General features: G+C 64.7%; 2 long non-coding RNA genes across 2 annotated transcripts in view; one reads left to right on the forward strand and one right to left on the reverse strand.

Annotated features, from left to right (window-relative positions):
• Window positions 1–703: 703 nt before the first annotated feature.
• LOC118500505 overlaps window positions 704–16,282 on the reverse strand; it is an 82,176-nt gene continuing 66,597 nt past the window's right edge. Inside the window, exons 3-4 of the long non-coding RNA XR_004903054.1 lie at window positions 2,315–2,366; window positions 704–898 (exon numbers count right to left, since the gene is read on the reverse strand). This is a non-coding gene — a long non-coding RNA (uncharacterized LOC118500505). The remainder of the gene's footprint in view (window positions 899–2,314; window positions 2,367–16,282) is intronic.
• LOC118500504 lies at window positions 3,146–4,159 on the forward strand. The gene is made up of 2 exons (XR_004903053.1): window positions 3,146–3,540; window positions 4,014–4,159. It is a non-coding gene; the product is annotated as an uncharacterized LOC118500504 (long non-coding RNA).

Raw genomic sequence — 16,282 nt, forward strand, 5'->3', positions numbered from 1 at the left:
AGAGTCTTGGGACAGGGGTGGGGGACTCCGAGGAGCCTGCCCAGGGGGAGGAGGAGGGGAGGCTGGAGAGAAGGAAGGAACGGGGGGGGGGGGGGGGGGGCACCAGTTAGGCCCCAGGCTGGACACCAGCGACTACATTAACTCACTCACTCATCCCCAAAATCCTGCAAAGTGGGTATTCTGCTCATCTTACAGAAGGGGAAATGGTGGGTCTAAGAATGTGCTCAAGACTAACAGGGATGCCGGGAGCAAGAGGCCCGAGGGAGCAGAGGCTGTTGCAGGGCCTTCTAGGGAGATGGGGCTAAGCGGAGGCTGAGGCCCCCCAGGGAGGAGGGAGAGAGAGCGCCCCCCACCGATAAGGATGCAAGCAGCCCAGGACAGGGCTCCGCGCGGCTGCTGCCGGGGCCCCTCAGAGCAATTAGCACAGGGTGGAACGGAGGGCTGCACAACCTTGTCAAGTTCGTAATGCCAGGGAACTGTCCTCCTCAAAACAGTTACAATGTTAAATTTCATGTTTTGTATATTACCACTTAAAAAAGAGAGAGAGCCAGAGCAGAAGGCAGGAGCCAGAACCTCCAGAGCAGGAGCCAGCACATTTTTTCTGTCAAGGCCCAGATGGTAAATATTTCAGGCTTTGCAGGCCAACACCCTCTGCTGCAGCTACCCACACTCCGCCACTGCAGGGCCAGAGCAGCCGGAGCCAATGCGAAAACGGGTGGGCGTGGCTGTGTTCCAATAAAACTTTATTTACAGCACAGGCAGTGGGCCACCTCTGGCCCGTGGGCTGCACTCGGCCAAGCCTTGCTGCAGAGAACGGAAGCGTCTAGGGCTGACTTTCAGGACCAGGGAGGCCAGGCTCCGTCCCGGTGTCCAGGGAACAGAGGTATCCCGTCTGGACCTTGCCAAGAAGCAGAGGGAAGGGATGGGCAGAGGATGGAGAAAAAGGAGGGAAGAAGCACAGGGCTGGCACGAGACACAGACGTCCAGCACCCTTCTGTCCTGATCCCACCATCCTAAGAAGCCCTTTGCTGTGCGGACGAGGGGAAGGGGCTGAGCCTTGCACCTCCCGACAGTCTCCACGCCCCACCCCACGCTGAGAGAGGGGCGTGAGGCTGTGGCTAAGGGAGAGAAGGAGGCCCGGAGTGGGGCAGCAGGCTGAGCCGGCCGGCAGGGACACCAGGGGAGAGGAAGGCGAGGGGAGAGGCCCGGGGCGCGGAGCTGTAACCAGGGTGGTGCTGGTGGCAAAGGGAGGAATCCACGGGCCCCAGCGAGAGCGCAGGGCGCGGGCCGGGCCTGCCCTACACCGGCCGCCTCTGATCACGTTTTTCAGGGCCACTGCCCGCCGGCACAGACAATGCCGGGGCAGCCTTTGAAGTCCCAAAGAGATGCCGCGGTGGGAGCCTCCCGAATCTCCTCCCTCCGCCCCGTCCTCCGGCGGGAGGGGGCCGTCGGGACAAAACCCGGAGCCGGTCGCAGCCGGCCCCAAAACTCGGGAGACAAAGGGAAAACAAACAGGTTTGGAGCCAGGCGCACGGTGCCCTGTCTGTCCCCCGCCCCGCCGGGCGGCGATGATGGATGGCCGCAGCCAGTCGGCTCGCCTGCCGGGCAGGCCCCGCTATTTACATAACACTGGCGTTCCACCGGTCACCTCTGACACGGCGCTGCCTGGGGCCTAGGCCCGGTGGCCCCCGGGTTCCTGGAGCCGCTCGGGGGTCTGACAGCGCCTGTGAAGGCCACGCCTGGGGAGCCCGAGGCCTGGGGAAGGGCAGACGGCACAGCAGCCGGCTCCAGGCTCCCGGCCTGAGGCCTCCTCCCTGCCAGCCTCGCGTGGAGGGAGGGGCCGGTGGCCTCCTCCCGAGTCACCCAGGCTCCCCGTGCCCGAGCTACAGCAGCGGGCCTTCCAGGGGCAGCCGGCGGCAGGCAGCCCCCAGAGCAGGCACACGGGGCTGCTGAGGGCTGAGCGTCGTGCCACCGGGCCGGCGGGCAGCCCTGGCACCACAGGTGCTCCTCTGCCCCGCGCCACCTCGAACACGCTCTGAGCCCAAGGACTGCAATCCAGGTGTCCCCAGGCCGCTTCTGGCTTAAGAGCCAACCTGAGACATTCCTCCCGAGGCCCCTTTCCCACCGGGTTCAAATGGGCAAGGTGACCCCCGTTCCCGGGTTCTGCCTTCCCAGCCCTTCCTGGGGGCTCGGCAGGACCTGCCCCAGCCCCAGCCCCAGCCCCAGCCCCAGCCCAGGGGACGCCTGCAGTAAGGAGGCCAGGGGTCGCCGGCGGGGGAGGGGACGCTGGGTCAGGGACGGGCTCAGGCCTTACCTTGCAGCAGGTCCTAGAGGTTCCTCTCTCGCAGTGGGGGCGTCACTTCATCCTGGGGGGGGAGAGAGAGGAGCCCCGTTAGCTTTTCGGACCAGGACGCCCACCACTCTGCCGGGTGCCCGAGGGCTCCCTGCCACCCCCCGGGGCCGAGGGGCTGGTGCTCCAGGGCTGGCCTAGAGGGTCAAACATTTGGATACACTGTAAGGCACTGATATTGTCTATGCCGACCAAAATTTGACAAAACTCAGAGAGCAGTAAGGGCTGATCGCTGTGGAAATACCATCCTCAGGGCACCCCTCACCGGAGATCAGAGGCGCGAGGTGGGAGTGTGCGGGGGTGGGGGGGTGCCCCCAGGAGCTTTGAGCCAAGCATCGGGGCCTGGGGACAATGATAGGATCTGGCAGCACCCACTCCTGCAGTCCCTTCCCCAGCCCCTGGGAACAAGACAACGGACGCCAAACTGTTCACGGCAGCCAGTGGGTGACAGAGGGTCCGGGGCAGACCAGGGCCACGGCCTCAACTCCCAGGTACAGGCTGCTAAGGGGGCCTTCCACGCCGGGGTCCTACCCGTGCGTCACTCAACGCCGGGCAGGCCCACAAAAGGAGAGGGCGAATGGTGCGACCGAGCGGGTCTTGGGTCACCTCGCTGCCCGGCCCGCCCGGCTCAGGCCCTCCTCCTCAGAGTGAGTTTGGGGAGCCAAGGTCAAGTGGACAGACTCCCTTGGATGAAAAACCCAAGGAGCCCTCCGCCCGCTGACCTCAGCCCCCTGCCCCCGCCTGAGCCGGGCCCCGCCTCTCCCAGCCCCAGCACCGGACCCACAGTGGGAAAGGGTTTTCTCTTTATTGTGTGTTTTCTTCCCCACGCCTCGTCTGTGGCTTATCAGTGATGCAAGAGGAGTAACACCCGTTTCCTTAGGCCGTGTAATCCCCAAATCAGATTGGGGGATTGCGAGAGGTGAGGTGACCTTGTACGGGGCTCCCAGAATGCCACCCACTCCCGCCGCCCACCCGCCCTCCTCAGGGCCTATTTAGACAGACGGTGTTAATTGTGCCTGACACGCCCTCCTCGGGGGGCTGGGTCCTCTGCCAGCCTTTGCCCGGCCGCCTCGGTGGGGGCGCCCACCCGGGCAGGGACCGTCCTGCTGGACCCAGGGCTCTGGTGGGCATCGAGTAGCTGGGGAGGGCCACCCCCTGGGCCTCTGACGCCTGCCCACCCGGTCCAGGTGGTGAGAAGCCGGGGGTCGGCGGAGAGCTGGGCGGACTGAGATCCGGGGGGGCAGCGGAGAGCAGGGGGGAGCCACGCCAAGGCAGAAGTGGGGGTGGAGGTCGGAGGAGTGGGAGAGGGAAGAAGTGGGGGAGCAGAGCCGGAGGAAGTGGAGGCCAAGCAGGGCTGGGCCACGGGGCAAGGGACGGAGACCCCGGGGCGCGGCGAGAGGCGCTGGGCGGGCTGGGCTGTCCCAGCTCACGTCCCACCGGCCCAGGGACCCGGCCGGGCCCCGTCCATCCCGCACGGGCCCGCCTGAGATCTCTCCAGGGCGCCCTGGCCAGCCTCCCCCAAACCCCCAAAGCCCCCCAACTCCACAACTCCAGTATCTCCCTTCCACCACCTTTTTTCTCCCCTCCCAGCCTCCCCGGCAACTGTGCATTTATTAATTCATGAGGCACTAATTAGTTCTTTGTTTAATTTTGTGTTAAACAGACTGACCGGAATGATAACGACTTGCCGCGCGGTGTTGCCGTCCCCAACCAACCCTGTTTTCTGACAACAAGGGAGCGCGGGAGACCGGAGCGCTGAACCCAAATCCCTCAGCAGTTGCACTTCATTAAGTCAAAATGTGACAAGAAGCTTAGAGAGCAACTTGCAGATCTGATCACACAGAACAATCGGGGAGGAAACTTTCCAGGAGTTGGTCGGGGTGGAGGAGGGGGAGGGAGGGGCGGAGACGTGCCCGCCACGTGGGGGCGGGGGCGGGGGCGGGGGGCTGCGGTGAGCTGGGGCTCTGTCCCTCGCCCGCCCCCGGGACAGGTGGCCTGGCTGACAGGAGTAGAGAGGTGGTAGCTTTGGGACCCTGGGTGGGTTCCGGAACCCCCCGTGGGGACCTGGGACGTGCAACTTCATCTCTGTGTTCTTGTCTGGGCATCTTCTCCTGTGTGTCTCTGCGCCTCTCGCTGTCCCTGGCGTCTGGTTCTGGCCTGTGTGGGTGAGGGGGCCGGGCGCAGCCAGGGGGACGCTGGCGGAGGACGGGACAGCTGCTGCGGTGGCGAAGGAAGGGTTCTGTGAGGCCCGGGGGGAGGCACAGAGCAGGGACACGCCGAGGGGAGCAGACGCCCCTATGCGCAGGAGGGCTGAAGTTACACCCACCTGCACTGGCTAGGACACAGAAGGAGCATGCCCAGGAATCAGGACCGCTGTGCCCGCTCTGTGCCAGCTGCGTGTCTGCATGACCTGCTGCGTCCTACGTACTCTGACCGGAACCCTGAAGACCAAGAGGGGCAGTTCTCTGTAGAGGTCCCCGGCCAATCGGAGCCAGGCCCGGGCCCGGGCGCTCCCAGGTTGTGGTGGCCGACTGCGGGCAGGCAGCTGGGCTAACAACGGCCTGGGACCGCTCCCTCCGGAACAGGAGGAAAAGCGGGATGTCCGTCCACCCCCAGGCGCCAGGCTGGGAACCCCCTTGGCTCAGGGCAGGAGCGAGCAGGCAGTGCGGGGTGGGATGGACATCCAGCCCTGCCTCGGGGCAAGGCTGGCTCCCGCCCTCCTGGGACCTGGCCCTCGTCTCCAGGGTCCCGCGCACGTGGACAAGAACCCGGGAAGGGGGAGAAGAAGAACTTGGAGAGCACTGACAGACAGGAGCCCGGTGGAGACCCTGTTGCCTTCCTCCCATTGGCTGCTGCGCCTGTCCAGGTGTGGCCAGGCCCTCCCACCAAGAGCCCGCCCAGGCAGCCCACGGTGGGCCAAGGCAGACTCCACCGCCCAGCCTGGCTCAGGACTTCCCCTGGCCAGGCCCGAAGTGCGGTGGTCTCTCTCTCTCTCTCTCTCACCCGGGCCTGGAAGCCCTGGGCTGGCTGCTGTTAATTTGCTATTAGGCTGCCTAAGCAAACCAATTAAAACTAATCATTAATTATAAAAGAGAGAGCAAGAAGAGCGAGGAGAGGGCGAAAGATGGGGATGGGAAGGAGAAAGAGGGAAAGTGAGGTAGACACGGAAGACCCAGGGAGCGTGCTGGGCGTGGGGGCCGCGGGCCTGGGAGCTGGGAGGGACCAGGGGCGTCCCCCACACAGGAGGTGCTGGAGAGGAGGGAGGGCAGGAAGGCAGGCACAGAGGGTGCAGAGGGGGCTGCCTGGGCCCCGGGGTGGGTGGGGGAGGGGAGCCCAGGAGAGAAGGGAGAGGGGCCTGAGGGGGCGGGCAAAGAAGCTGCCAGGACCCGCGTCCCGGGACCTGAAGAGGTCTCACCCCTCTGGCTGGCGGCTCCAGCTTGCCAGGGCCTGGCTTCCGACAGTCTCACCCCCGGCTCCCGGGCTCCATGTTTATGAGGCCCAGCTATGATGCGGCACCAGACTGGGGCTCCCGGTCCCCGCAGCGCCCCTACCTGCTCCTCAGGCCACGGAGGCTCAGGGGCAGCTGTCGGCCGCCCCTCTACCCCCCAGCGCTGCCCCCTGCCCCCTCCTCCCATGCTCACACCCCCCCTCCCCCCGGCCGGGCCCTTTCACAGGGGCTGGGCCATGTCAGCCGGCAGCTTGAGGAGGGGGCAGCGCAGACAACAAGGGGCAGTGTCATGGAAACGGGCACTTTCCCCGGGAAATATTCTGTTTGGCCTCCTTCCTGCATTGAGGAGCTGTCAGGAGCCTGAGTGAGGGCCACACCACCCCGGGACCAGGCGTGACAAAACCTATTTTCTGCCTCCAATTTGATTGATTAAAAAACTTTTTAGGAAAACCATGTTAAAAGAGTGAAAAAAAAAAAGAGAGAGAGAGAGGGAGAGCGAGAGAGGGAGGGAGAGAGACCCGGGGGAAGAAGGAGGAGAGACTAGAGGAGGAACCGGGGAGAAGGGCCGGAGGAGGGAAAGGCCACGGGCAGCGGCCGGGTGGCCACCCCGGTGCTGACGCCAGGGCACGCGTGTCAGTGGGGCGGCCTCGGCATAGCCGGAAGGTCAAAGGGAGCCTGAAACTCGTACACAGTGGTTAGCGGGACAATGAGGAGCCGAGGGCCCCGCAGCACAGTCCAGCAGGTGCCGCCGGAGCTGGACGGGGCGGCCGCTGGGCTGGGTCACCTGCCCCAGCCCAGGGAAAGGCATCGGGCCCCACACCCAGGCGGGCGGGCAGGCGGGCGGGCAGGTGGGGGTGGCTGCCAGCCCCCGGAGTCGAGCAGGCCTCTGGATCGGCTCTGGGAGTTTCCAGACACAGTCCTGGCTAGAAGTTGGCCAGAGTCCCGAAAACTCTGCCCATGGTCCAGAGGGACGCTCTGGCTGTGTGGGGACGGGAAAGGGGCTTCCCCGCCTTGTTGTGTCCAGCCCGGGGCTCGGGGAGCGTTTTAATGAAGAAGTTAAGCGAGCTGGGAGGTGCCCAGTGGACCTCCGTCCTGCAGAGGGCGCGGCCTTTACTGGTTCCACGCCAGTCTGGGGCCTCGTGCTCTTCCCCCTGCCCCATCATCTCAGACCTGGCGGCCGGGCCCTCAGGTCCTCGGCCGGGTGCTGCCCTGCGGGGCCCCCACGCCAGCTCGCCCGCTTTCTTCTCCCATCTCAGACACCGAGACGGACCCCCCCCTCTCAGGGCTCCCTCTGGGGGAGGAACCAGCCTCCTCACCCCTCCTGAGACCCCACAAGGGGAAGAAACACCTGCATGTCCCAGAAGGGGGGGGGCTCCAATCTGCCTGGCAGGACCCGTCCTCTCCCCGGGAAGAGGGGTCCAGGTCTGCGGGTGGGTTTGTTCTCCCTCTGTCCTAGGGCCTTGAAAATCAAGGTTAGCGGTGGTTTGTGGCCAAGGGAGTCAGCAAGAAGGTTTCCCCAGGGTGCTGAGAGGGGTGCCCAGCGGTGTCCGGTCTGCCTTTGCCAGCTCCGCTCAGGTGAGCCCGTGCCTGCCCCGGACGGACAGGCGCGTTCTGCAGACAGAGGCACAGACGGACAACACTGCTCCGGGCCCTGCCCAGCCCTCTGCCGGGGAGGCCCAGCCAAGGTCGCTCCCCACCCCTGTTCCGCCGGGACCCTCAGGGGTCCCGCACTGAGCGCAGGATCCCGGGCGGGGCAGGAGCAAGACAGAACGTACGGCATGCGGGAGGAACGGCAGAGTCGGGGAGCCCCGGGCCGGACGCCCGCCCCTGCCCCTCAGTGCCACGGGACCTGGGGGACGCAGGCTGCTTGACTTCTCTCCGCCGAAAAGTGGGGATACCAGAGTCCCCACCTCAAAGGTAGTTCATTCGGTACCTATTCCTCGAGCACCCACGTTGTGCCACATACTGTCCTGGGCCTGGAGAACAGCATGTGGCCGGAGAGAGAGAGCCCTGGCGGAGCGTCCGTGCTCGCGCTGTTACAGAGACCCGAGGAGCAGGGCCCAGCCCTGCGGTCCGGCGCACAGGAAGTGCTCGACACATGTGACCGGTCCTGCGCTCCCAGGGCCCTGCCCTCAAGGACCCAGGGAGAGACCCAGCGATTCTGCTCCTAGGAACACACCCCAGAGAGCGGAGAAGAGGGACCCCAACCAACACGTGTGCGTCACCGTTCACAGCCGCTCTGCTCACACTCGCCGAAAGGTGGACACACACCAGCCGTCCGTCCGTCCGTCCACCCACGGATGGCCGGATAAACGACACGTGGCCCAACCGCACGAGGGGCTCTTATTCGGCCGTGAAAAGGAGGAAACTCTCCCGTAGGCTACGCCAGGGACGAACCTTGCAGACCCGTATGTACGCGCAGGCAGAGAGGCCAGACGCAGCAGACCACGTGCCGTGTGGTTCCGTGTCTAGGGAGTGTCCAGAGTGAGCCAACCCGCAGGGACACAAGGCGGGTGAGTGGTTGTCAGGGGCTGTGGGGGGGAGGGAGTGGGTACGGCGGGGGGCGCTGCCACTGGGCCTCCAGTTTCCGTCTGGGGCGACAGGGAAGTTCGGCAACAGGGTGTCGGCGGTGGCGGCACAGCAGCGTTGTCACTGTACTGGACGCCAGCGAACTGCGCACTTTCCAAGGGTCACAACAGGACATTTCGTTGTGTGCATTTTAGCGCAACAAGGAAAGCTAAGAAGCAGGAGCAGCAGCAGGAGAGGAAGAGGAGGAGGAGGATACCGCCTCGTGGCAGCCCAGCCTGCTTGTTAGAAAAGCCAGTCGAGGCGGCGGGAAGGCGAACCCATCGTCGCAGGTGGGTCCGCTTGCCCTCTGGTCCCCAGGACAGTGTGGACCACGACCGCCCGGCGGGTGTGCCTGAGGCCGCACCAGACCTTTGCGGGAAGGGACAGCGGAGGAAGGCCAGGCCTGCTCCCGTGATGGGCCTCGCCCAGGGCATGCCCTCGCCAAGGGCCCACGACTCCGCATCCCCAGTGCTGCCGGTCCCCTGCACACGCACACACCGAGTCTCCCCTCACGCGTGGGTCCCAACACACGCACCACCCAGCCCACCCCGGTCTCTGCCAGGCTCCCAGGGAACCTCTGCAGCTGCCCAGCAGCTTGGGCGACGAGCCGCCCGCCCTCTGGCTGGAGGAGGAGGGCCTGAGCCAGTGACTCTCCACCCCTGGGACCCTAGGACGCCCCAAGTCTGGGGAGCCCTGCCTTGGGGTGAGCCAAGGGAGAGCCAAGGATAACCAGAGCCAGGCCTTGGGGGCAGCCCCCCAACCCTCAGCGCGCCCCCCCACCCCCGCCTGCTCCTGAATGCTGTGCACACAGAAACCCTTGCCTTGGCCCCGGAACTGTCAGGAGATCGACAAACAAAAGCTGCTTCTTGACAGGGAGTCATTTATATTTTAGCTTCGTTCCATTATCCTAACGAATCCTTCATCAGCAGATGCAATATTAACAGCAGAAAATCAGCTCATTACATCTGGGGGGATTTCATCAAGACGGCAATCATCTCCGCGGCTCCCCAAGCCTTCCAGAGGCCAGTGTGGCTGTTATTTATTTATTTTGTTACTTATTTATTTCATTTTTGGGGTTCTTGCCACGTAATTGCACCGCGGCTCAGATCTTTAATAAATAATTCGCAGGCCCCGCACTGCAGACGGCTTTGCTCTCTGCCACAAGAGCCTGCGTTAGCCAAAATATTTACCAATATTTAGGAGTCATTAGAGTCAGGAGGGAAGTGGGGAGGGGGGCACTCAGTTCTTGTAGAAACGGCCGGTGTGTGTAGGGGCGGCTACGGGGCTGGCCCTCAGTCCAGTCCTCCCACCCCACCTCTCAGTCCGAGGGGAGCCGTCTGGACCGGAAGCTCCCGGAGGGCAGGCCCACGTTGCTTGTCTGGGTTCGCGTAGTGGGAGCAGGGGATGCCTGGGATGCGGCCGTCCCTCGGGGTTACCGCGAGCTCCTCACGGCTGCTGGAAAGGACCCACTGGGTGCAGGGGCAGGAGCCTTCCGGTGCCTCTGAGCTGGGGCGCTCCTTTGGGGCGGTTCTCCCTGGGGCCGTCCGGCTGCCCAGTGCTGGCCGCCCGGTAAAGGACAACTTCAGCCCTGCTGCGGCTGGGCGTGAAGAAGAGCCCGACCCGGTCCTCTCAGCTTCCCCGGGGTTGTTACGCCTCTGCCTTCAGGGGAGAGGGGTGCTGCCGGTCCAGGCCTGTCCCGTTTGCAGACGCCAGATCTGAGGTCCAACAAACTTAAGGTCTCTCCCCCAGGCCACACAGCCGGGGAAGGGGGCAGAGCCAGGACGGACGTTCGGAAGGGCTCAGCTGTGCCCCCAGTCCTTCCGCCAGGCCCGAGCCTCCTGGCGGCCACGCGGCCTGGCCTTCTGGGGGCTCCCGGCTGCAACCTGCAGGCCGGAGTGGCCGCCGGGGCCGCCCGCCGCCCCCGCCCCCTGCCGCCGCGCCTCCCCGCTCTCACAGGTTTTTCCCAGCAGGGTCTGGACTCCTGCCCAGCCAGGAATATGCTCCCAGGATGTCAATTCTAATCTCCCCAGCGCTCTGACAGAATTAAGCTCCAGTTTGTCCGACAACATCCCAAAGTTTCAGAAATCCAGGCCAGACTCTCTAATCAGGCTGCGGGACAAAGGTCTGGCCTGACCTTGTCACTTCCACTTACGCCTCCTGTCCGTCTCCCGGCTGCAGCCTTTCTGCTGCTTCCTCCCCGCTCCCCCCCCCCCCCCCCCGCCCTTCTCTGGCCAGCATGGCCCTCCCTGGCCTCCCAGATCCCCATTTCTCCGCCCAGCGCTCGCCCTCTCCATGCAGCGGCACTAACCCTGCTGCCCTACTGTCTACAGCGGCAGATTCCTGAGACAGGCCTGTGCCAGCCCTGGGCCTGCTGGCCACACCTCGGCCGGGGGCTCCCTCTAGTTCACAGCCCCCGAGGGAGCGCACAGGCTCGGCCCTTCCTCCCTCGTCCCAGGGAGAGGGCGCTCAGTGCAGAGTTGTTCTCAGACTGAGCTTCTCCTCGCCTTCAGCCCGTCTGACTGCGCTCCCCGTCACTGCCCCTGAAGCATCCTTCAGCCCCGCCCAGCCCCCTCCTCTTTCAGGGGTCAGCTCGTGGGCATGTCTGGGGACACACCTGTGGGCAGAGACTTCCCCTGCTCAATCCGCTCTTCAAGGCAGTGAGCAAAACTCGGGTGGAGGACAGCAGAACCAACCCTGAACTTGGCCGGAACAGGCAGAGCCCGCGGTGAGGACCCCAAACCCTTGGCTCTGCCAGACTGTGGCCACTCGAAAGGGCTGAGGGGCCCGGGAGCTGGACAGCGTGGCCAGGAGGAGTGTCCTGCGTAGCCAGACGGCGGGCAGCCCCCCCAGGACACTGGAGGGGCAGAGGTGCCTCTTTCTCCACGACCCCCGACACCCAGCTCCCTCCCCTGCTGCACGGCGTGCAAGGACCCGGAGCACGGCCCCCGCCTCGGTCCCCAGAGGGAGTCAGGTACAGGAGCTGGTTGGAAGAGGCCAGCCCTTCACCGCTCAGAGAGGCGTGGCTGGGGGCCGCGGCCTCGGTCTGGTTCGCTCGCGTGGAAACACTCACAGGGAGCAGAAGGCTGAGGGGGGAGGGTGGACGGTCGAGAGGGCATCAGGCGCTGCCGAGTGAGAGCCAGGGCGCTGACCAGAAGACTGGACGAGGGGCCGGGGCGCCTCCGAGACAGCGGGGCGGGGGGCGGGGGGCGGGAAGGCACATCCGGGGCAGAGAAGAGGCCCCGGGAGGAGGAAGCAGAGATGGAAACCGCACTCCGCCCTTCTGCTGACTCTCCAGGAGGCACAAGAAATCCAGAGTGGCCAGGATGGTGCGGGGCTGGGGGGTCCCCCAAGAGACACCTTACTGGCGGGGAGCTGGCAAGCCCTGGAGGGCCACAGGCAGGCAGGGCCACGCCACCGCTCCCCGGGGCTCCCCCTGTGGCCCGGGCAGAGACCTCGCCGTGGGCGTGGGGTCCCGTCCTACGCCGGCCCGAGCCCTCCCCTTCCCAGGCCCCTCGGCCACGTGTGAGGAGCGGGGACACCCTTCCTCAGAGTTGCTGTGACGGGCGGCACCCCACTCCCTGAGAGTCTCTCCTGTATTCTTCCGACACCCCCCGCCCCCCGCCCGAGGCCGGCTCCGCCTGCACCTGCGCACTCACTCAGCCCAGGCGGCGGAAGGGTTCGCCTGGAGACTTGGGGGGCCGGGGGAGGGACAGGCGCAGGAGGAGAGAAAAGTCACCGAGGGGGACGTCCCGTCTCTTGAACCAGCCTTTTCTCGGGGAGAATAAAAACGATTACAGTATTTTTTACTTAATACCAGAAAATCCTACGGAGGCCTCCTGGAGAAAGAGGAAGAATTGCCCGCGTGTCCGTGTTTTTGGGGGAAACCCCAGCGGTTCCCACGGCCCCGCCCTCCACCCCTGCCCCCTGCAGGGCCACGGCCCCGAAACCTCCGGCGTGGCGTCTCTGCCCTTGCGTCTGCCTCACCTTTCCGCCCTGGCTGCGCTGGGTGTTGGTGAGTTGTTGGGTTTTTTTTCTTTTTTGCAATTTATCAGCAGATTGTGTGGAGCTGAGTGGTGTGAGCCTCACCCTGCTAAATAAAGCTTTGGTATTTCTGATAAAGCCATCAAATTCCTTATCACACTGACACAAAGTGCATTTAAAGAGACAGACACCCTGTCCCTCCCTCCCTCCCCAGCAGCCCCGGCTCCCTCCACTCAGTTCAGATTTCCAGCGACTCAGGCTGCTTCTGGGTCCGACACCAAATACGGCTGCTGCTGCCCAGGGTGTGAAGGGGGCGCAGGAGAGGGGCGGGGCCTGGCAGCCCTCTCCAACTCCCACCCAGCTGGTGGGGGGGGGGCCCCCCTGCAGGGAGCAGCGTGAGCTTCCTGCCCCCACCCCCCTGGAGCCAGGGGAGGGCTCTCCATAGACATGTCCTGCAGCAGGGGACATCCTCATAAACAGGACACTCCTGTGTTAGGACAACAGCCGGCAGCTGGAGGAAGAGCCCCCCAGTTGGCCTCGGGGCCTGCCGGGCGGCCCGGTGGCTGTGAATGGGCCTGGTCGCCTCCGTGGCGGTGGGGCAGGCCCGAGAGGTTGACCGGGGTTCACATCAGCCTCGGCCTGGGGCTCCGCACAGCCCTGGTGCCTTACCCAGACCCGTGAGGGGACGGGACTGCCGCCGCACTGGGCAGATGAGGAAACCGAGCGTGGCCCAGGCGGGCCGGCAGCCCTGCCGAGGGCAAGACCCTCTTCCCCCGGCCGAGGGCCCAGCCGCCGCCTCTCAGGTCACGACCCCACACAGACAGGCCTTCCTGTATCTCGGGGCCTCTCCCGCCCCCCAACCCCCAGCCCTGGCTCGGCAGCCCGGGCCCTGTGCCCACACACAGCCTGTTGGTTGAGGAATCAAATTTATTATTTTTAATTATTTTGATTTATCAAAGCAGCAGCTACAATCATATTAAACCCACTTGGCTCCTTGGCATTTAACAGATACAGCTGCCGCAGGACGCCCCCAGACTCCATAAAACACCCAGGCGGTCCACCTGCTCCCCAAGGAGGGCACCTGAGGCCCTTTCTCCCAGAACCCCGAACCTGTGGGTCACTGGGCCCCCCGCCTGCCCCGCCAGGGGCACACGCAGCCGAAGTCACTGAGGAGCAGCCGGTGGGAACGGGACAAGCTGAGACAGAGCCACCAGGCACTGTAGGCAACACCACGGCCGGCAGCCTGGGAGACACCCCCCCGATAGAGTCCTGACCCCCCCCCACCACCCCCAGGGAGGAGAGCCGACCCCAGCACTGCCTCCCAGCTGGCATTTTCCGGGCCTACCCCACCCCAGGCCTGCGACTGGGCACTCAGTGTCAGAGAGCCAAGCTAGCCTTCAGACCCCTGCCCAGGGGAAGGACCACTGCCCCCTTTTTGCTAGGGAGCAAGCGGGGCTCAGAGAAGGGAGGCGCACACTCGTAAACACAGCCAGGCCCGAGCTTGAGCTGGCTCCCACGGAAAGCAAAGCCTTCCGACCGCGCCTCACGGCCTTCCCCTTTGAGCCGGGAGCAGTGCGCCCGTGGAAGACGGTGGACAAGAGCAAGGTCCCCAGGTTCAAGGCGGTGGGCCGAGGCTGCAGACACCAAACATCGAGAATCTGGGTGCTGGGAAGAAGGGGTCCTTGGGAGGCCGCACCGAGGGGCGGGCAGCACCGGACCCACAGGCTTCTGCAGGTGCCCAGGGCACGAGGAGAGGCAGGCCCACCGGAAGGGCGAAGCCTGCAGGGGGGCCAGGTCCTGCCCTGGAGTTCGGCCCCGCCCCCAGGAGTCCAGGAGTCTGGCACTGTGAGGCCAGAGCCGTCAGGGCCGGGAGGGGCCGGGCACTTCAACATGCGAAGAGAAACCGCACACAAAGAGCACAGAGGATCCCGGCAGGGCCGGAAGGGGTACCTCCGGGGTCCAAGGCCCCCCACCCTGTGAGGACAGCTCTTCACCCCTCAGGGGGAGGCAGATCTTGTGAACATGGGCAGGGCTTTTTTGGGGGGGGGTGCAGAGGCACAGGGAGACAGCGTCTCCACACCAATCCTCTGACTCCCTGCACGAGAAGTACCGCCAGCGGCCCCCGCAGCGGGAGCTGGACCCCCACTGGCCCCCCGCCGCCCTGCCCAGAGGCCCTGCAGCTGGGGGTGAGGACCTGGGCTCCGGCTGCAAGCTCTGACCCTGGCGGGCACTCCTGGGCATCTTATCTGGCCTCTCGGGGGTTGCATTTCCTTATCGACCACACGCGTGCAGTGATCGGGCCTGTCTCCGAGGCCTGTGGTCAGGATTCGGGGAGACGGCGAGTGCACAGCTCTTAGCAAAGTGCCTACACATATTCTCTGTGCAAAACGCAGGGGCGGTCCTCGCGACCATCATCACCACCACCACCATCGCCATCACCTAAGCAGCTCTCTAACCAGGATACAGCAAGAGGGATCGTGACGTCGGGGCGGCTGACGGCACAGAGATGGGGAAGCCCAGGGGGATGTCACTGACCAGCCCCCTGCCTAGGCTCCCTCGGGAGGCTGGGGGTGCTCAGATGCGTCTGGAGGAGGCGGTTCCTGGTGCCTGCCCTGCGGACTGAACCAGCTGACAGAGCCCACCGGGACCTGGGATGCAAGGCAGCAGGGGGAACCCGGGATGACTCGCCTATCAAAAACTGTACATTCGCCTGGCTTTGCACCGGGACTCATGCCCTAATATGGGCCCAGCAGCTTTCTGGGTTATTTCGAGTGTGTGTGATAATGACTCCAGGCTTCGCTTCTGCTGCCTCCAGAAAACTTCCCATCTGGGGAGGGGGAGGACGGCTGGCAGGGAGTGGGAAGGGCACAGGGAGGCCCAAGGTCAGAGAGTGTGCCGTCTGTCTGTGGGCACGGCTGGGCAGGCCGAGGGGAAGCGAAGGGCAGGAGGCCGGAGGGGCGGGCTGGCCCTGGGGGCTGAGGTGACCGAGGGAGGACAGAGAGCTGGGCGAGGCGAGCCGGGCTCCCACTGCCCACTGCCCGCTGCCCGGGGGACGCGCGCCCAGCAGGACAGTGATCTGGCCTGCAGCCCGCCTTCCCCACCCACAGCTACTGCAGTGGGGATCCCTTTTGCACAGGGGCCAAGCTGGGCTCCTGGGACTCGGGCAACTGCTCAGTGCCCGGTGGGGGGGGGCCCTGGACTCCTGGATTTATTTATGCGTTAATGAGCTTCTGCCCGGACTTGGCCCATCAACTCCAGACTGCACGGGGTTAACTCCAGATGCAGGGGCCTGGCTGGCTTCGCCTTCACTCCACCTCGATTTCTACTTGCTCCCATCACCTACCTCCCCCACCCCCTGATCTTAGGAAAAAAACCCCATCAAAATAACTATTTTATGTCTCCAAATATGCAGATCATTTTCTTTAATGAAAGATGCTTGACGTCTCCGATCCAATTAATATGCAAATGCAGGAGAGGATTTATTTGTGACATTCTGTCTGGGTGAGAGAAAACAAAAAAGGCCTGTTAACCAAAACACTAATTGCTGTGACTGATTGTCACATATCATCATTTTCATAGGATCTCCTCCGTTCCCGGCTCTCGGGGAGCTCAGGCCGGGACGCGGCCACGTGGGCATCAAGGAGAAACAGGGCACCCGGCTGGCTACCTGTGGGTCCCTCCCCACCGGACCCGGGGCGGGGTCAAGGAGGCAGGCGGGTCCCACTGGTCCCGGTCCCGAGGGGTGCATCGCCAACCTCCAACAGAAGTTTGCCAGCCTGTCTGCTTGCCTGTGCCACACTTCGCCACGCAGGCGCCGGCCCCCAAGACCAGAAGAGGGAGGCTCAGCCTCCGTGGATGTGACTGGCCGCGGACACACACCCTCGCACCTCTGAGCAGCACACCTGGTTTCGGGTCACCTGTCCCTGTCCAGGGGC

This window comes from Phyllostomus discolor, chromosome 5 (genome assembly GCF_004126475.2).
Source record: "Phyllostomus discolor isolate MPI-MPIP mPhyDis1 chromosome 5, mPhyDis1.pri.v3, whole genome shotgun sequence".
In the NCBI taxonomy this organism is placed as follows: Eukaryota; Metazoa; Chordata; class Mammalia; order Chiroptera; family Phyllostomidae; genus Phyllostomus; species Phyllostomus discolor.